The following is a 14,467-nucleotide window of genomic DNA, read 5'->3' on the forward strand; positions in this document are numbered from 1 at the left end:
CATGCCTCTAATCTTAAGAAAATATTTCTACCGTAAGAAGTATCACTCCATGAATATCAGTTTGTAACAACATTCCACGTTGTAGAATGCTTTGTCACCTCTGCATTAATCAGCAAGCAGAGAATGAGATTAGCTCTTGAGAATTGGAAATTATAATCAATTCAAGGTGAATGTCAAAGATTAAAGAAAATTCTAACATAAAAACCATGTTGTGATCATTATAATAGACCTATACATGTAGTTGTCCTTCCAATGGTTCAATTGTTGGTTGCGAAGAAAGCATGCTCTGAGAAAATGGGCAACATGAAACACTTCAACATTTGAATTGTTGAATTGCTTCAAGTTGGGGTGGCTACATCCTATACTCCATGTTCATGTTGTTTCCAAACAGGGCATTGCACAGTTTCACACTTGATAACCGTCAAGATCCATTGGTAAGAGTAATCCCTGACTGTACATTTAATAAAAGTGCAGAACATTATACCTGTGGGCTAAACCGAGTTCAGGCAGGCCAGACCCTATCTTACCGGGAAAGATCACAAACCATATTTTTGTAAATAACAAGTTTAAGGGAACCAAATGCATGGTGGTTGTCAAGATAACTAATATAGAATAACAAAATCGCAAGAAAATCGTCATTCAGTACACACTGAATTTAAAATAAATCCTTATGGTCACGGTATGGGTATAAACATAAGGAGAACTAAATAAATCACAGTATGGTTATAAGCAGAAGGACAACTAAGTTCCATTACATACAGAAAATTGAAAGACAATATGAAAATATAGAATAAAAACATAACAAGAAAATCGTCATTCATTACACACTGAATTTAAAATAAATCTTTATAGTCACGGTATGGTATAAGCAGAAGAACTAAGCTCCATTACATACAGAAAATTGAAAAACAATATGAAAATGTCAATTGCATTGTCTAAATTAAAGAAGCTAGGAAACTGTAGTAATCATTGTTGGGGATTTTTCTGAGAAAATCCCAAAAACAAACAAAACTAAACACAGAGGCAATGCTCTGTTTCCTTCTGTCACATGATCTTTTTACATAGGGAGGCTTCTAATTTTTTTTTACTGAGAACAGAGTATTACACCACCATAAAATATTTCTATTCATTAAAACAAAATGTCTGATACAAACTTCATCCTCTTTTACTGAGAGGGATTCACCAAAAATTACATTGAGATAAACTCTGTCTCTTCCTGAGAATTTACTGTGCTGGGTAAAATTCTCATTTACATTCACTGCGGTGAAATCATATTACTTACTGGTGTAAAAACCTTCTTTTACATACTGCTGTAAAAAAAATTTACACATGCTTACAAAACAAATTCGCTCCTCTGTTCTTCGTGGATAGCACTGTTGTGCATAAACTTCAGTGTTCTTCGTGGATAGCACTGTTGTGCATAAACTTCAGTTTCGTTTCATTACATCAGAGAAAAATTACCCACGCCCCTGTTCCTGTTTTTCTACACACTGTTGTGTGTTTCCTTGCTAATACAATGAACAACTGCACGAGCACTGTTGTGCATAAACTTCAGTTTCGTTTCATTACATCAGAGAAAAATTACCCACGCCCCTGTTCCTGTTTTTCTACACACTGTTGTGTGTTTCCTTGCTAATACAATGAACAACTGCACGAGCATATGTGTTTAGCTCGTTATATTTTACTGAACAAACACTGGTCAATACACATTAAAAAAAAAACTTACATATTGTACATATGCCATACCAAAAATTACATAATGTGCATATGTGCCCATACCTCCGATATATATATAAAAAAAAAAAATTAAAACACTTACCAATACTTCTACGGGCATATTTAATTCATTAAATTATTTTACCGGCGGTCAACAAGACTTGAATTTTACTTCACCCATAATTTAATTCGATGCAGGCTCGTATGCAGCTTTACACAATCAACGGACGAGAATGCTGGAGCAGATCGGACAGCGGACAAAGATATCGGGAGGCATTTTGTTGCAGAACTTTAGCCTCCGAAATGTTGCGTAGGCTGACGTATGGGGAGAGCCACGCGTCAACTCTAAATTTTATCGGGCCCTTGTGTACGGAAACCACTCCATACCAAAGAGCGGTCCGATATGCCTCAAGCGGGTTTGTGGTTTTGCTGCGGTGGTTTTGGGTGACTGCGTTGAAATTACATATTCAACACTCCCCTTTAATTTCAACTGCTGGCATTCAGTCATACCCAAACACTTTCTCAAAAATTCAAAGCTTTTCTGATCCAGTGGCTTTGTCAAGATGTCTGCAACCTGTTCTTGAGCCCTGCAATGTTCTAGGACAATTTCTCCATTGTTCACCAATTCTCTGATGTAGTGAAACCTTGTATCAATGTGTTTCGTTCTCTTATGAAACACTGAATTCTTTGACAATGCAATAGCTGAGCTATTGTCACAAAAGATCACTGTCGCTTTTGCTTGCTCTTGGCCCAAGCTCCTCAACATTCTTCTCATCCACACTGCTTGACATGCTGCTACTGTAGCTGCCACATATTCAGCCTCTGCTGTAGACAATGCTACAATGCATTGCTTCTTAGAAGCCCATGAAATGGCTCCTGAACCCATATGAAAAACATAACCGGAAGTGCTTTTCCGATCATCTACACTTCCAGCCCAATCACTATCAGTGTATCCAATTAAATCTGAATGTTCTGAGACAGTATATAAAATGCCAAACATTTTGGTACCTTTGACATACCTTAAAATTATTTTTGCTGCCTGCCAATGTGCCTCTTTTGGCCTCTCCATAAATCTGGAAATTAAACTAACAGCATACATAATGTCAGGCCTAGTAGCTGTTGAATACACAAGGCTGCCAACAATACTCTTGTACAAACTAGGATCAAAATCCTTGTTGTTGTCCTCTCTGCTGAGTTTTAATCCAATTACTGTGGGAGTGATCGTTGCCTTGCACTCTTGCATGTTAAATCTGCTCAATACTTGATTTACATATCTTGCTTGTGAGATAAAAATTCCTTTTTCATTTTGATCTACTTCTATGCCTAAGAAGTATCTCAAGAAACCCATGTCAGTCATTTCAAATTCCTCCTTCATGACTGATTTAAAATTCTCAATGAGCTGATCATCATTACCTGTGAAAATAACATCATCAACATATAAGACAACAATTAAAATTTTACCATCTTTTTCTTTGATGTAGACGGTGGGTTCTCCCTCACACTTGTCGAATTCATTATCCAATAGATAAGAATCTATTCTGCTGTACCATGCTCTTGGCGCTTGCTTCAACCCATAAAGAGCTTTCTTCAATTTGCACACTTTGTGCTCTTCACCCTTTTTCTCATAGCCTAGAGGTTGTTCAACATAAACCTCTTCCTTTAACACTCCATTTAGGAATGCTGACTTCACGTCCATTTGGTAGACTTTCCATTTGTTTTGAGCTGCTATGGACAGCACTGCTCTCACGGTTTCCATTCTTGCAACCAGTGCGAAAGTCTCCTCATAATCTCTTCCATACTGCTGCTTGTACCCTTTGACAACCAGCCTTGCCTTGTGCCTTTCTATCTTGCCTTCAGCATTGCTTTTGGTCTTGTAAACCCATTTTACTCCAATGACTTCTTTGCCTCTTGGTAGCTCAACCAAGTCCCATGTTTTGTTTCTCTCTATGGCATTCATCTCTTCATCCATAGCTTCTATCCATTTCCTATCTTTAATTGCTTCCTCGAAATGAATAGGATCATCAACATGACAATACAAGGCAAATAAGGAATTCATTCCTTCATCATAAATATCACTTAGATTTCTAAACTTCTTACCTCTTTCATTTGGTGTGCAAGTGCTTGAAGATGCACTTGAATTTCCTCCTTGTGGTGTGCTTGGAGAAGCACTCTCATTTATCCTCAATGGTGTCCCTTGTTGTCCTTGTGTTGGCACTGCTGTTTGGGGATGCATTTCAGCCACTTCCTCTTCATCTTCATCATGAGACAAACAGTTTTTAACATTCACTGTTTTCTCTATGCTTCCATCCCAAGCTTCCTCTTCAATGAATTGAACATCTCTGCTGACAAAAAACTTCTTGGCGGATGGAATATACAACCTGTAAGCTTTGGATTCCTCACTGTATCCAATGAAAAGACATTTTTCCCCTTTGCTGTCCAACTTCCTCCTTAGCTGATCTGGTATGTGTGCATAGGCCACACATCCAAAAACTCTCATGTGGGTGACTCCTTGCTTTCTCCCACTCCATGCTTCTTCCGGCACTTTGTTCAACACTGCTTTTGTAGGACACCTGTTCAAAATATACACTGCATAATTTACAGCTTCAACCCAATAATCATTTGGCAAATGCTTTGCCTTTAGCATGCTCCTCGCCATATCCATGATGGTCCTATTCTTCCTTTCAGCAACTCCATTTTGTTGTGGGGTGTACCTTGCTGTAAACTGTTTATGTATACCATTTTCTCTACAAAATCTTAGGAATTCCTTGGAGATATACTCACCTCCTCTATCAGCTCTCAAAACTTTTATATGCAGCCCGCTTTGGTTCTCCACAAATGCCTTGAAGTTTTGGAATTTCTCAAACACTTCACTTTTGTTTCTAATGAAATATATCCATGTTTTTCTTGTAAAGTCATCAATGAATGTTAGGAAATATTGGTTGCCTGCTAATGATGGAGCTTGCATCGGCCCACATAAATCTGAGTGGATGATCTCTAAGGGTGCCTTTGCCCTTATGCTTTTACCTGATGGAAAACTTTCTCTATGTTGTTTTCCCAATATGCAGCCTTCACAAAGGCTGTCCGGTTTCTTTATCAATGGTAATCCTCTTACCATTCCTTTCCTACTCAACAAATTTAGACCTCCAAAATTGAGATGACCAAATCTCAAGTGCCACAACCAATTTTCATCCTTTGGCACGCTTTGGAAAGCCTCTTGGGTGACTGCTGCAATTTCATTTTTGTTTTTCAAATCTGCCCTGATCCTGAGAGGGAACATCCTGTTCCTTGTCATCTTCACTTCAGCAATGCATATTTTGCTGGGTGCTATATCCATGATGGTGCACACATCATTTTTAAAGAAAACATTGTACCCCTTATGGACAAGCTGTCCAATACTCAAGAGGTTACATCTCATTCCAGGGACATAGTAGACATCTGCTATGGTTTTCCTTTCTCCTTGCTTTGTAAATATTTTTACCTCTCCTTTTCCCATAACAGAAATTTTGCTATCAGTTCCTAGTGTGACTTCTGATTTCACATTTTTATCTAGGGCAGAAAAGAAGGCTATGTTTCCTGTCATATGGTTGCTGCAACCTGAGTCTAAAAACCATATGTCTTCACTATTTGTTTCAGCCATGTTACAAGCTAACAACACATTGTTTTGGCTGATGTTTTCTCTAGTGACATTTGCATTTTGTCTATTACTCATATCATGCTGCTTCTTCCTACATTCATTGGCATAATGCCCATATTTTTTACAATAATAGCATTGGACATTGGATTTTTCATACCTTTGTCCTTGAGCATGATGTTGTCCTCCTTGTTGGCTGCTACCTTGGCTTTGGTTCTGATTTGGATTGCTGCCTCTTCCTTGTGCATTTGCTGGGTTGTTCCTTCCACCTCTGTTCTGGCTTCTACCTCTGCCTCTTTTGTTTCCTCTGCCTTGACCTCTTCCTCTTCCAAAAGACATCTGGGTCTTGAAGGCTTGCTATAGAGATGAGTTTTCATTCCTACTCAACCTCTGCTCATGTGTTATCAGTGATGCATGAAGCTCATCAACTGAGAATTTTGAGAGATCCTTTGTCTCTTCAATGGTGGTGACAATTGCATCAAACTTTGAGGGTAAGACCCTCAATATTTTCTCCACAATCCTCCTATCTTCAAGGGTTTCTCCATGAGTCCTTATCTGTGTGACCAAACCAATTACATGTGTGAAGAATGAGTCAATGTTGTCTGACTCCTTCATGCAAAAATTCTCAAAATCTTTCCTCAGCAATTGTAGTTTTGCTGTCTTCACTCTCTCCATGCCTTGATACGCTGTCTTGAGGGTTTGTCATGCTTCATTGGATGTCTTAGCTGTTGCTAACCTTGGAAACATGCTTCCATGCACTGCTTGATACAAGAAGAAAAGGGCTTTTGAATCCTTCTTCTTGCAGCTCTTTAATAGATCCTTCTCTCCTTGAGTTAATGCATTAAACTCATTTTCATCTGCTGGTTGTTCAAAACCTTCCTCAACTATTTCCCATAAGTCTTGGGAAGCAAACAAGGCTTTCATTGTTATTGCCCCATAGTCATAGTTTTTCCCATCAAATAATGGGAGCTGCATACCCATGCTATTACTGGTGCTTGTGCCAGCCATTCTTGCAGCCTCAACTATGCTTCAATTTCTTGACTGTGTATTTTAAAACAACTGACTGCTTCTTCAGCAACACATAAAAAAACTTTGTGAAATACCTGAGTATTTTCTTGACTGAGCCTTCACTCTGCTTGAGAAGTTTTACTGCTGCAACAAACTCCTCCCTTCAGCTTCTTTGTTACCTTCAAAGAGCCTAAGCCTGCTCTGATACCACTGTTGGGGATTTTTCTGAGAAAATCCCAAAAACAAACAAAACTAAACACAGAGGCAATGCTCTGTTTCCTTCTGCCACAGGATCTTTTTGCACAGGGAGGCTTTTAATTTTTTTTTACTGAGAACAGAGTATTACACCACCATAAAATATTTATATTCATTAAAACAAAATGTCTGATACAAACTTCATCCTCTTTTACTGAGAGGGATTCACCAAAAATTACATTCAGATAAACTCTGTCTCCTCCTGAGAATTTACTGTGCTGGGTAAAATTCTCATTTACATTCACTGTTGTGAAATCATATTACTTACTGGTGTAAAAACCTTCTTTTACATACTACTGTAAAAAAAATTTACACATGCTTACAAAACAAATGCGCTCCTCTGTTCTTCGTGGATAGCAATGCTGTGCATAAACTTCAGTTTCATTTCATTACATCAGAGAAAAATTACCCACGCCCCTGTTCTTGTTTTTCTACACACTGCTGTGTGTTTCCTTGCTAATACAATGAACAACTGCACGAGCATATGTGTTTAGCTCGTTATATTTTACTGAATACACACTGGTCAATACGCATTAAAAAAAAAAACTTACATATTGTACATATGCCATACCAAAAATTACATAACATGCATATGTGCCCATACCTCCGATATATAAAAAAAATTAAAATTTAAAACACTTACCAATACTTCTACGGGCATATTTAATTCATTAAATTATTTTACCGGCGGTCAACGAGACTTGAATTTTACTTCACGCATAATTTAATTTGATGCAGGCTCGTATGCAGCTTTACACAATCAACGGACGAGAATGCTGGAGCAGATCGGACGGCGGACAAAGATATCGGGAGGCATTTTTCTACAAAACTTTAGCCTCTGAAATGTTGCGTAGGCTGACGTATGGGGAGAGCCACGCGTCAACTCTAAATTTTATCGAGCCCTTGTGTACGGAAACCACTCCATACCAAAGAGCGGTCCGATATGCCTCAAGCGGGTTTGTGGTTTTGCTGCGGTGGTTTTGGGTGACTGCATTGAAATTACATATTCAACAATCATTCTCCTTGACTGGACTATTAAGAAGAAATTAGAGCAGTTAAAACTACCGAAACCTACCGAAATGTCGTTGAAGCAACCATAGCCAAATCTAAAACCCTCCTCCGAGAAACTCTTCAGTAGAACATGCATTAATAACAAAAAAAATAGATAAGCCGCAGACTTGTTGGAAAATTTGTCAACCCAGAAAAAGAAAGGAAGCACTTGGTTATTTAGGGGAAAACAATTTCAAACCACCTTCGAACTGTGATTAAGAACCGGTCATTCACCCGCGAACAAGAAAACAAGACGGGTCTCATAATACCTAGATAACTCATAGCAAAAAGGGGAGAAGAACCGCTTTCAACCAAGAGAGCAACCGCAAGAGGAAGATGATGATGATCAACCCTCGTGGACAATTACCCGTCAGACAAGGATTATTGTAGAGACAGCAAGTGAGCAAGGTTTCTGCTCCTGTAAGCCGGGGAGAGGCCGAGGATTGGTATCCTCACTCCAGAAGCTGGGCAATGGCTCATTCTCTGCTTTAGAATGTGTCGAATTAGCTGAACCTTAGCTAGACTTTTGCTTGCTTTCGGGGCGGGCCGCAGGTGAGGAAGCAGAAAATCGCCATCTGCAAAAGAGATGGAGTCAAGACCCCTGCAAGAAAGCCCTTCCCGGAAAATCGCCATCTGCAAAAGAGACTGAGTCAAGACCCCTCCAAGAAATCCCTTCCCGGCTCCCACGAAGGCCATCTTTGTCAAATGTTCAGAGAAACCCTTAATACCTAGTTCAACCCTTAATGCCTAGTTCAGAAGAACCTATAGAAGCGCTGCCTTTAGTGCCTGGATTTAGAGGAACGTTGGGTTATGTACGCGTAAGAAAATCTGGTTAGAGAATTGTAACAAAATAGTACGAGTTTTTAATCCGATGGTAGAGGTGATTTTAATTGTCTAATAATTAAATCAAAGGCATACAAAGGGGACAAGTGGCACTAGGGGACAAGTGGCACTAGAGGGTATTTTTTCATAGGTAAACGCTTTATGGCGTAAAAATATATTGATTTTGAAATGAGTTATAAGTGGTATGATAAACTAGGTTACTTGCCTAAGATATTGTAACAAGGACTTTTTACAAGTTAAGTTAATAATATTCATGGTAAACTGGAGGTAAATATCCATGATTAAAAATATTGTTATAATGTAAGTATTAAGTTTTAATTTAAAAAAAAATGTTATAAAAATAAATTGAAATAAATATTTATAAAATATTTTGATTTTAAAATAAGTTATAATTTTTGAGAATGTAATATTGATAAAGTATTCTATCGGGTAATAGAAATTTTCCTTAATTTATATTTTTAATAAAATTTTCATATTTAACATTTCAATTTAAAATAACATAAATAGTCCTCAACTAATTTCAAAAAACATATTTTAAAAATTAAAGATTATTTTTAATTTTCAAAATATTTAATTTAATATTTTCTTAAAACTTAATATTTAAAAAAATTAATGATTATTTTTAAATTTTCAAAATGCTTAATTTAATAATTTTTTAGAAAAATAAATAAATTTTACAAAATTGGTTTAAAAATTTCAAAACTTCAAACCAAATCAAAACAAAAATTTACGGATATAATCTAAACAAAATATTTATGAACTCATTAAATTCCACCGCACGTGTAATAAACATAACCTTAAATAAAGTGAGGAAACTAAATCTGAATAAACCAAAAAATATATTTATTTATTTAATCCCTGACGTAAATCTAAGTGCGAACACTAATTTTTACACTCATGAAAAACCTAAAATAATCATAAACCTAAACTAACTTTATTTAATAAACTGCCAATACTAGCTCAACGTATGAAGTTTGTAAATTTGAAATATACTTAAATCTCACCATACTTCACATCAACGTGGGGCGAGAACAACAACCTCTATTTTGCAAGCGTGACAGGCAACGGCATGCATTATTTTATTCATATTCATAAAGAAACACAGGTACACATATTTGAGCAGATGCTGGTATACACGAGCATGCTCAATTTATAGGGAAGTAGCTATTGGAGAATGCAGGTTCCTGAATTAACTGTGGAATATATACTACGGGAGGTTAGGGACTACAATAGTGGGATTAAAAGGCTTTTTATCTGCCTGGGGTGTTGTGGGAATGGTTGGAATTAGTAGAGGGGGCAACACTGGTTGAAGGGGTGTGGGTATCGTTGGAAGAGTTGGAGGGGGAAGCAATTCCCAGGGTATGGTGGGAAGAAGCGGAGGGGGCAGGATTGATGGGGGCGTGGTGGGTATCGTTGGATTGAGAGGAGGGGTCAGCACTGTAGGGGCCTGCATGGTTATCGTTGGAAGAACATGAGGGGGCAGCAATGCTGGAGGAGCCGTGGGTATCGTTGGAACCGGAGGGGGCACTGTCAGGGGAATTGTGGGTATAGTTGGAGTTACTGGAGGAGGCAGCAATGTCGGAGGGACTGTGGGTATTGTTGGGACCGGAGGCTGCACTGTCGATGGAGGTGTGGGTAATATAGTTGGAAAGGGAGAGGGAAGCACTGGCGGAGGGACTGTGGGTATTGTTGGAACCAGAGGGGGCTGCCCCATTGGGGGTGCCAAAATATCCTGTGGTGGACAACCAACAGTTCTTGGAAGGGTTGGAATTATCAGGGATGATCCTATGAATGGAATGTTTGGAATGAGGGGAATGCCCCCTATGCCTACGCTTGCCTGTATCAGAGCAGGTTAAACTCTGTTAGTGTAAAAACAAGTGTTTTTGTTAACAGTGAAAATTGTTTTGAGCACGGATTGTGTTTAGCATATTTACTAGTAAGTAGAAAGTTTGTTTTATGCTCAGAAATGGCAACATCAAGCACAAGCTTGACTAATCCTCAAATACCTCAATTTAATGGAAAAAATTATGATAATCGGGCTATTACAATGAAGTCTTTGTTTTCTTCTCAAGATATTTGGGATTTGGTGGAAAATGGTTTTCAAGAACCAGCAGATGCAGCGACATACAATGCCTTATCTCAACAAGAAAGAGATGTGTTAAGGGACAATAGGAAGAAGGATTCAAAAGCCCTGTTTTATATTTTTCAAGCAGTTCATGAAAGTATTTTCCCAAGGGTTGCAGCAGCAACGAAGTCCAAACAAGCATGGGACATCCTCCAGACAGCCTACCAAGGCATGGCAAAAGTCAAGACAACGAAGCTGCAAATGTTGATGAGAGATTTTGAAACACTTTGTATGAAAGAGTCTAATAATATAGACTCGTTTTTTACACATGTAAGTGGGTTGGTTACTCAAATCAGGTCTCATGGTGAGACACTTGAGGAAAGAAGAATAGTTGAGAAAATTTTGAGAAGTCTGCCAGCGAGGTTTGAGGCCATTATTGTGGCCACAGAAGAGACAAAGGATCTCTCACAGTTTTCAGTGGATGAGCTTAATGCATCACTGATTTCTCATGAACATAGACTAAACAGAGCAGCAAGCTCCTCATTGGAGCATGCCTTCAAGGCACAAGTATCATTTGGTCAAAGTCGAGGCAGAGGAAGATCATATGCTAGAGGAAGAGGAAGAAGCCCACACAGAGGTAGAAGAAGCAGTCCTTCAAGCTCAAATGGAAGAGGCAACAACCAAAATCCAAGTCAAGGCCCAAGCCAAAATCAAGCACAAGGTCAGAGGTATGATAAATCTCAAGTTCAATGTCATTACTGTAAGAAGTATGGTCATTATGCAAATGAATGTAGAAAGAAGCAATATGACATTAGTAACAAACCAAGTGTAAATTTCACAAGAGAAAATCAGAACCATGATAGCATGTTTTTAGCTTGTAATGTAGCAGAAGAAAAACAGAGTGATATATGGTATCTAGATTCAGGGTGTAGCAACCACATGTCAGGAAACATAGAAATGTTTTCTGATCTAGATGAAAGTGTAAAATCTGAGGTGACATTAGGGACTGATAGCAAAGTCTCTGTCATGTGAAAAGGAAGAGTTAATATTCTAACAAAGAAGGGGGATAAGAAATACATCTCTAATGTTTACTTTGTCCCCGGTCTAAAACATAACCTCATGAGCACTGGACAACTCATGCAAAAAGGCTACAATGTCTTCTTGAAAAATGATGTGTGCACAATTTTGGATAGATCTCCAAGCAGACAATTGATTGCAAAGGTTCAGATGATAGACAATAGAATGTTTCCCCTAAAGATAAGATTAGATTTGAAAGAAGATGCACAAGCACAATTATCAATGAACTCACAAGAGGATGGTAGAAAAGGGACAACTATCACACAAGTAAACTTTCAAGCAGAGGTAAAAGATGAAAACTGGTTATGGAACTTGAAATTTGGACATCTTAACTTTGGAGGTTTGAGTTTGCTGCATAGGAAAGGCATGGTGAAGGGTTTACCAATCATAGAAAAACTAGACAGCATATGTGAAGGATGTATCTTGGGCAAGCAACAAAGAGAGACATTTCTAGTAGGAAAGTCAATGAGGGCGAAAGCACCTTTGGATATTGTCCACTCAAATTTATGTGGACCAATGCAGACACCATCAATTAGTGGCAGTTACTATGTATTGAATTTCATAGATGACTACACAAGGAAGACATGGATCTTTCTCCTCAAACAAAAAAGTGAAGTGTTTGAGTGCTTTCACCAATACAAGGCTCTTGTTGAAAAGCAAAGCGGGCATTTCATCAAAGTCCTCAACACTGACAGAGGTAGAGAATACATCTCAAATGACTTCCTTCGATTTTGCAAGGAACATGGAATTCATAAGCAATTCACAACAAGATATACACGGCAACAAAATGGTGTAGCAGAAAGGAAGAATAGGACCATTATGGAGATGGCAAGGAGTATGTTGAAGGCAAAGCATTTGCCAAATGACTGTTGGGTTGAAGCTGTCGCATGTGGAGCATATATGTTGAATAGATGTCCAACCAAAAGCGTCCAGAACATTATTCCTGAAGAGGCATGGAGTGGAAGAAAACAAAATGTCACTCACATGAGAGTTTTTGGATGTGTGGCATATGCACATGTCCCGGATGAGTTGAGAAAGAATTTGGATAGCAAGGGGGAGAAATGCATATTTGTTGGATACAATGATGAATCCAAGGCATACAAATTCTACAATCCATTAACCAAGAAAGTCGTAATCAGTAGAGATGAGCAGTTCATAGAAGAGGAAGCATGGGAATTCTTGTCTCCACTATCCGATTTTGTGGTTACCCTTGTATCCTAGTCTCATGAGATCTCCTTTATTGGCCATTAGATTTAGGGATGCCACTACATCAAAAATCCTGATTTTGGTTGCATGGTCCCGCTTCCCAATACCACCTACATCACTCCCCTTCGACTCATTTTAGCCCCATTCATCTCTTTTCCTATCCGGGTCCACATAGGTTTAACCTCCCCCCCCACCCCTTGTCCAAACCTTCGGTCGACCCTATAATGATGCCCCAGAGGTTGATGCAACTAAAAATAAAATGAAAAGCTAAATTTGGCCACTCTCAGCAGGTAATGTCCATAAAATGAAAAAGATGGTCAGGACATCCAAATTTAGCACATGGGAAAAATTGAAATATGAGCTATACCCCTTATCTATGGTGATCACCTTAGTTCCTATGGGCCCTAGATAAGTCCTCTCCATCATTAAGGAACACATGATTGTCCCAACCCCCGATGGGAGATGAATCACCCCACCTTAAGGGGGTATCCATTGCTATATACTACACATCATGCTCTCTCCCATGGAGCCCTAAGAAATTATGAAGAAAAATAAATCAAAGGAAAAAGGCATATGAAGAAGAGTGGAAGAACAAAGGCTGAGGTAACTCATGTACCAAGATTTTCTCCCTCCTACACTCATATACCTAGGTGTGGGCTTCCTTTATCATAGCTAACCTTGTACCATGACACGTGGTCTGAATGATTCCCCTGATCCCCACACCTTTCCATTACTATATCATTTTCCACTCTCCACTTGAGGGATGTACCATGGACATGTCTCCCCCTTTAAAGGTTTAATCGCCTAATAGAGTCCTTGATTAACCCCCTACTGAGCTTGGATACACTTGTACATGCTAAAGCCCACTATGGAAGGGAATGCCACCATGAAGTTCTCCATTGATTCCATGACTTGTAAGCTCTTTTACTTTATTATTCTGATGGTTTTTACTGGAGGACAATGGGACACATTGGATCTTATGCAATATTGCAGGTGGGTCTCCATTTGGGGCTTGATCTCCCTATATGGGGTCCTATCCGTCTAGAGGGCCACATTGGCACTTGTAGGGTGAGTGTTTAGAGCCATGGGCCTCCACCATAGTAGAGATTATTTCATGGATCCCCAACACCACTCATTGATTGGTTGTGTTCCACCTTTTGGATGAGGATGATGCACCTAGTTTATCATGCCCATTTGGCTCCAGACATGCACCATTCACTTGGAAGATGTTCTAGGGTCGAAAGGATGTGTCCCACTGTAGAGGGAGAACTTATGTCATCATCTGAACCCTTATAGATGGTCTATAGGAATTTTCAATCCACTTGGAGATCCATGAGGATGTCCTTGTGCCCCAACACCCACTTGGGAGCACCATAAGTTTTTGCTTGGAAAATAAGGGGCCATACCATTCTCCATTATGTTTGGAGTCTATTTCTACATCATGGCACCCCTTGGAGTTCATTAGGCCTCCTCAAAATCCCAGCGACTCACTATATGGATCATTCTACCCTCTTGAGATGCATATTCTTATGTTATTGAGCTATTTTGGTGGGCTTGTCACCAAAAGTATTGTTATTATGCACATTATTTTATTTTAGGGGCATTATTAGTCCAAA

Source organism: Pinus tabuliformis, chromosome 2_1 (genome assembly GCF_031772625.1).
Source record: "Pinus tabuliformis cultivar Carrire ecotype Pingquan chromosome 2_1, CPIR1, whole genome shotgun sequence".
NCBI lineage: Eukaryota > Viridiplantae > Streptophyta > Pinopsida > Pinales > Pinaceae > Pinus > Pinus tabuliformis.